This window comes from Castor canadensis, chromosome 11 (assembly GCF_047511655.1).
Source record: "Castor canadensis chromosome 11, mCasCan1.hap1v2, whole genome shotgun sequence".
Taxonomy (NCBI): domain Eukaryota; kingdom Metazoa; phylum Chordata; class Mammalia; order Rodentia; family Castoridae; genus Castor; species Castor canadensis.
Window position 1 is genome coordinate 16697083 of NC_133396.1, and position 7400 is coordinate 16704482.

At 47.9% G+C, this 7400-nt stretch overlaps 1 pseudogene; it reads right to left on the reverse strand.

Moving 5' to 3' along the window:
* Positions 1-256: 256 nt before the first annotated feature.
* Positions 257-4904, reverse strand: LOC109697059 (large ribosomal subunit protein eL27-like; annotated as a pseudogene).
* Between the last annotated feature and the right edge of the window lie 2496 nt (positions 4905-7400).

The following is a 7400-nucleotide window of genomic DNA, read 5'->3' on the forward strand; positions in this document are numbered from 1 at the left end:
TTGACTTTTGTGAATGAAACCCCAGGGCCGGGCACGCCCGCCAATCCGGAGACTCGTCCAGCCGAGTCTGGGGGCGGAGTTTCCCAGCGGTAGCAGCCAATCAGAATGTAGGGGCTGGCTCTCGACTTCATTCACATCTTATGTTCCCATTCATAAAAAAAAAAAAAAAAACTTCTCGCGGCCGGAGTTCATTCATAAAGAACCGAGAGAAAAGAGAGAAGCTTAGGACTCCGCAGCTTCGCGACCCGGCTCGGCGTTAGCCTTGGGTCTGAGGAGCCGCGAGCTCCGGCTGCCGTTGGCACACGTCTCTGTTCATCTGTGTGGACGTGGGAGTGTGAACATGTCTGTGTGTGGGCTCTGGGGGGAGCCGAAAGGGTTGTGCGCCCAGAGGAACAATTATACCTAGCATTTATGAAGCGCTCAGATTCCACGTGCTCATTTCATTCCATCTTACAGATCTTCAAAATGAAAGCTCAGAGAGGGTCCAGTACTCTCCTGAGGTCACTCAGCTAGACGGTACCACTGGAGTTTACATCCGTAAATCCCTGTAGGTCTTCTGTGCGGTCCGCTCAGGCTAGGATTAAATGAATTAAGTTATGTGACAACAATGGATACCTAATAGGTGCTCAATAACTGTAAACTGGCATGGAATCCATGCTTTTCCTCAAGGGTCTGTACTTTGCACAGCTGTTTTGTGACCCACTTTCTACTGATTACCTGTAGAAACTAGAAACCCCAGGATGGATGACTTCTGAAAGAGCACCTCTCTCAGCCATCTCCCCTCTAATCTGGAAGCAAGTTTAGAACAATAGGGAGCAAATCCCCGGAGACCTGACGAACTAGGGGCAAAATGAGTTTCAGTTTTTCTTGTTGTGATTCAACAGAAGAAATGGCTGGAACCCCAGGCCAGTAGGGGCTGCTTTCAAAATCCATCTAAATCACTTTCCAGATGAGGCAGTGATGGTTCCGAGAAGGAAATGCTACAGGTGGGCTCTTCTAGCCTGTCTGGGTTAGAAGTGGGATGAAAACATCAACCACCACCACCACCCCCACACCTGCTTAGGGTTCTCTTCCCTCAAGATCAGCTTGGCTAATAAAAATAAAGTCCCCTCTCTTCTATGCTGAAATGTTCTTTAAAGCTCACGTCATCTAGTCCCTTTCCTCCGGGAAGTTTTCCTTGACAGCTTAAATTAGTTTCTTAAGCATTGTTGCCCATATCTTTGGTATGGCTGCGTTTCATTCATGTGACTTTGTGGTATAGACATCCCTAGCTGGAGGAGCTCTCCTGGACCAGGAGGAGGTCTCATTTGTCTCTGTAAGTCCCCCCTGAGCCTTTTTCATGCTCATGAAGGGTTGCAGGAAATCCATACTTGTCGGGTGAATAGATACAATAAAGAGCAAAGTAAAGGAGCTGTGTAGGAGCCCTGCCCAAGGAAGGTGAGACAAGCCCAAGCAAATCCCAGCTTTGGGCCGGATGGAACCAGTTTAGGGAGGAGTGTAAGTCCTGAGGCAGGAGAAGTGGGGGAGGAGGACAGATGGCTCTTCCAGGAAGGCAGGTCTGATGTGGTCTCCATGACAATGAAAATTCCAGTGGGTCCCTGAGTGGGCACTGGGCACTCCAGTTGGGGCCTGTCTAGGGGTGTCTGTCCGGTTCTGAGTTCTTTCATTTCTATGGAGGGCTCTGGCAAGTGAGTGCCCCCTCCCTAGGTGCCTCCTCCCATGGTCTGGCAGAGACAGACTAGCCTCAGCCAGTAGACTAAGTGAGAGAACGTACCACTGTTGTCTCTGGCCTCTGATTCAGTGCCCAGACTCGGAGCAGTGACATAGCCAAGCAGAGCATTCAAGCTTCTTGCATGGCGTGAGGTAGTTGGGTAGAGGAAGGAGAGAGATGCTGGAGGTTTCTGTTGGGAATCCCATCGCAGTAACTGACATTTACCATTTGTAGAGAGCTCTGCGTGTGCATGCTCTGCTCTAAGTGCAAAACCTGTATTAGCTCCTGCAACCTTCCAGCGATCCCGTGAGGTTAAGTCATCCTCGATTTCCTTGTTTACCCTTCCTAGGGTCCACACACCAGACTGATGACACTCAAAATGGACTCATAGGCATGCAGACATTTTGAGGGAACACACAACAGGCCAGATAGAGGACACACCTGAGCCCGTGCTACTCATGGACATACCCTGATGCAGGAGTCTTGAAGTCCCCTCCCGGACACAGCATGCTTCCTGGCACCCTCCAACACACTTGGTGGGGGTTGCACAGGTAAATGCTTTCTTTGTTCCAGTGATTGGGAGCTGGACTCAGACGTTTCACAGGAGTATAAATTATAAAATGTAAATGTGGGGTTTAGATATGCAGATCTTCATACAAAGCCAGTGTGTGGCTTGCTCAGGGAGCTGGAAGATCAGAGTACTGGGATAAGAGAGGAAGCTCCTTAATGTGCCTGGATCAGACAAATGAGGTGGCTCAGAAGCCCTCAGAGAAGCAGGCTTTAGAGAATGAGTGGCAGGGGTCCGGGTTATCTGGGGACATTCTATGGGTGGCCTGACTGGCTTTTGCAAGGGGGGGGGTGGACGGGACGGACAGACAGAAATGTCTTCAGGGCCTGGTTTCCTCAGGGTATGGAAGAGCCAAGAGTCTCACAGACATAAAGAGGGAACCTAGAGGATGACCTGTGGAGACAACTAAGTAAAGCCATTGGTTGAGATAAGTAGTACCAAGTGGTGTCCTTGAGTGTCTCCCAGACTACAGTTGTCATCAGGGGTAGTAAGCCAGGCAGCTGGTGGGGGTGGGGAAGCCTGGAGTTTCCTCCCCGCCCTCCCCCCACTCCCAGGGCTAATCAGTCACAGGACCACTAAAAAAAAATAAAATAAAAATGCCAGGTGCAGTGGCTCATGCTGGAAATCCTAGCTACTTGGGAGGCTGAGATCAAGAGGATCAGGGTTTGAGGCCAGTCTGGGCAAATAGTTCATGAGACCCCCATCTCCAAAATAACCAGAGCAAAATGGACTAGTGCGTTGTGGCTCCAGCAGTAGAGAGCCTGCTTTGCAAGTGTGAAATTCTGAGTTCAAACCCCGGTCCCATCAAAAAAAAAAAAAAAAAAAAAAATTGGACTTCCTTCTGTCCTTTCTCATTGTCCCACTTTTACACTATTTTCTCTAAACTACTGGGCTTCTGAAACTGAGTCCATGACTGCGTGCCCTGAAACTAACTGCGTGCATCATTGTGTGTGTGTGTTTGTGTTTATTTTTCTGAAGAGAGAGAGGGTCCTGTAGCTTTTATCAAGGTCATCATAGTAGATCTGTAATTCTTCTGCCCCCATCTGTCAGCCACTGCCCCAGTATTTTTTTTTTGGGGGGGGTGGTATTGAGGTTTGAACTTAGGGCCTCAAGCTTGCTAAGCAGGCGCTCTGTCACTTGAGCCACTCTGCCACCATGTCCCAGTATCTTTTATCCTGATGTCTTTGCTGATTATCTTGCCAATTCGTATTACCTTAAGCATGGTTGGAAAGGCACCACTGCTTTGGAACAATGTGCTTCGGAGCAGGTAAAGAAACTGCTTCTCTGTTTCCATTCCACCTCCCACTTAGCCTGAACTCTCTGTCTCTCTCTCTCTCTCCCCACCCCCCACCTCTGTCTCTCTCTCTCTCTCTCTCTCTCTCTCTCTCTCTCTCTCTCTCTCCCCCACCCCCTCTGTCTCTCTCTCTCTCCCTTATCTCTCTCTCTCTCATCTCTGAAATACTGGGGTTTGAACTCAGGGCCTTGTGCTTGCTAGGCAAGCACTTGACCCCAGCCCTTTTTGCTTTAGTTATTTTTCACACAAGGTCTCATGTTTTCACCCAGGGCCAGCTTTGGATAGCAATCCTCCTACCTGTGCCTCCCACACAGCTCCCAGCTTGTTTATTGGAATTGAGTCTTGCTAACTTTTTGCCTAGGCTGGCCTCAAACTGTGAGCCTTCCAATCTCCACCTCCTGAGTACCTGGTAAGGTCTCTGTTGAGATCCCACAGAGTAAGGGGTCTTCCAGCCAGTCATCTGGGAGCACGTTGAATCAAAGAAGAAGGGTACAGGTAATACTGATATCTTGCTTAATTCCTGGAGGCTCCTTGGTGGAGAAGAGTAGTCTTTGAGAGAAATCTTACAGATGAGGAGATTTTCTTTCTCTTGAGTGATGCAAGGATAGCATGTCTTCAAGAACCTTGGGAGAAACGGGGAGTCTGACTGACAGCAATCAGCAACCTGAAATGGGGGCTTCTGGGTCCCTGGAGAGACCCCCATCAGTGTGTGACAGTTGTGATATTCCCAGGAATAGAGTGATGAACACAAGGACTTCTGTGGGGACCAAATGAATCCCAGAAAGGGGCTGATTTCAGGATTCTTTGGCAGGGGTGTCACCTTTTGGAGAACTGTATACAGAACTTGTCAGAAACCTAGTAAGAAGCCTTTTATTATTATTATTATTATTATTATTTTTAATGATGGGAACAACAAAACACATTTAAAACTGAAGCTTCTGAAGAATAACTTGTCCTTGCCAGTCTCGTATTGTCCTTGAATTTGACCTGGGCCTCCCTTTTGGCTTTGCATTTAAGAGCTGGGTCTCTGAAGACATTCTTGTTGACAACAGTCTTGTCCAAGGGGATGTCCACAGAGCACCTTGTGGGCATAAGGTGATTGTAGTTACAAACTTTCACAAAAGACTTGATCTTTGACCTCTTGGCGATTTTCTTCTTGCCCATTGCAGCTGTCATTTTGGGGGATAGCGGTCAATTCCAGCCACCAGAGCATGGCTGTAGGGGTGGTCTGAGGTGCCATCATCAATGTTCTTCACGATGACAGCTTTGTGTCCGCAGTAGTGTCCAGCTAGGAGCAGCACCACTTTCCCAGGGTTCGTGAACTTGCCCATTTCGACAGCAATCAGCAGGTCCACAGCAGAACGAAGAAGCTGAATGAATGTACCCTCCTTTTATCTGGAATGCTCTCTCAGAGGAGGTTGAGCCCCATGCTGGGAAACCAGAGACCCAGGGGTGATCTGAGGAATGGCAACTTTTATTTTTAGAAGATGCTGGTGACTCCAGCCTTCTACATTTGCTGCCTGCAGCAGCTCAGGACTCCCCTGAAAACGCAAAACCTTTTTCATACTGTTCTGTCTCCCAGGTTAGTTTAGATTTTAACTCTGCAGAGCTCAAGGGCGGGCTCTCTCTGAAAGCTACAGGATAGAAAATTGTTTTTTTCTTTTGAATTTTTCCCTTTCTGTCAAAGCGAGATAAACGAACAAATGTCAGCAGCCTGACTGATTAGAATGGAATCGGAGCCAGTTGGGCAGACTCCAGGATGCTCCCCTTTTTAATTAAGTGCGGACTTGAATTATGAGGGGCTGCAGCTGGTGCTGGGCTGGGCGGGACTCTGCGGAGGGAAGGCAGTTTCTCTCTGAATGATCAAGCATCGTTTACTTCATTTAAGTCTCTCCCCAGCTCTCAGAGAGTCTATATTTGCTCTGTTATTAGTAATAATGGGCAACTGAGTAGACCCCCAGCCCGCTCAGGCAGGAGCAGGAAACTCAAAGACTGGCAGAAGCCTGGGGACCCAACAATTCCTGAAATCTTTGGCGGGGGATTGCGGTTATTTCTGAGGTTTTGAGGGCTTTGCTGCAACTCAGGAAGTTGCTACTGTGGATTTATTTCTCCTGTTGATTCTCATCTGTCCTACTGGCCAGCGACCACAGCCCAGATTTATCTGGTAATTTACACCCACAGTGGTTAATTTACAAGCTGGGACCACAAAGCAGAGTCCTGGGAGTGAGGCTCCTGGATGAGGACCTGAGTGGAGAAGAGGGTGTAGAAAGGAGGGACATCAGGGAGATGCATGTGGAGAGGGCGCAATACTTAACCAGATGGGGACTGAGGCATTTTGGATCCCAACTTGAGGTTCCGAAATACGGTTTTTGCATGTGAACTTTGCACCTTGTTGTTCTAAGCCTTTCCAGATACCTTTGCATTCTGCAAAGCCAGTGTCTATAATTCCACTTCATAGCTGAGCACTCAAAAGTCCAGAGAGGGCTGCCGGAGTAGCTCAAGTGGTAGAGCACCTGCCTGGCAAGCATGAGGCCCTGAGTTCAAACCCCAGTACCGTCCAAAACAAAACAAACTGTAAAATCCAGAGAGCAGTTAGCCTTACCCCATTCTGAATGGGAAGGGAGACCAAACTTCAACTTCCAGACCTTGAGTCCATGTCTCTGACTCCAGCTCCAGGGATAGTGGCTTCTGAGCTGAATAGAGACAATAGCCAAGTTGTTCTTTAAAAACGAAACAGAACAAAAAAAAACTTCATTTTTTTTCAGTAGTGGGGTCTTGTTTTGTTGCTCAGGCTGGCCTCCAACTCCTGGCTGCATCTCTGCCTCCTAAGTAGCTGGGGCTGTGGGCAGTGGGCGGGGCGGACGCAGTGCTCCTCTGCAAGCTGGTTGAACTCAGGGCTTTGCACTTGCAAAGCAGGTGCTCTACTGCTTGAGCCACACTTCCAGTCCATTTTTGCTCTGGTTATTTTAGAGATGGGAAGTCTTGCAAACTATTTGCTTGAGCTGGCCTCAAACCATGATCCTCCTGATATCACCCTTCCAAGTAGCTAGGATTACAGGCGTGAGCCAATGGCACCCGGCTTATATGTTGTTCTTACCAGCCTGATTGCCAGGTCTCAGGCGTCCTGACCTCCCTCTTTGACATTTTCTTTTTGTGTTTCTTTTCTGTTAGGGTCTTGTTAATTGTGCATCTTCTTAGGGGGTAGATTGGCATTTTCTAAAACTGAGAATATTATGAATATCTCCCACAAAGGGAAAACTGATTGTGGGGAAGCATTTTGCTCTTTAGAAATTGAGAATGTAAAGTATATTTAATTAAAATGATAAATCTGGTTTTCAGTTTGGTTTTTACTACTCCAAAACTAATCTGTTTTATGCTGCAGCCATCAAACCCAAGAATATTAGAACTGTGAGGCACCTTACAGATTTGTCCAGGCTCAGGTGGGGAAAGGACCTTGAAGTCCCTGTGATGTATGACCACCTGAAGCAGAGAGAGCCACAGGGGTTTATTCTCCATTGTGCCACCTTCAGCTTCACAAGCCAGGAATTGCCAGGTTCTCTTCCTCTTTTTTTAAGAGATCCTCCCCTACCATGTAAACTCCTGCTGGGAGGGCTGGGCTTCTGGATCCCCCTCCTCTACTTTCCCAGAGATACCAATCACTCCTTTTTTTTTTTTTTTTTTGGTGGTGGTGGTAGGGTTTGAATTCAGGGTCTTACATGTCTTTCACTTGCTAGGCAGGTGCTCTACCACTTGAGCCACTCTGCCATCTCTGATTTGTGTTGTTTTTTTTTTGAGATAGGGTCTCACGAACTATTTGCTTGGACTGA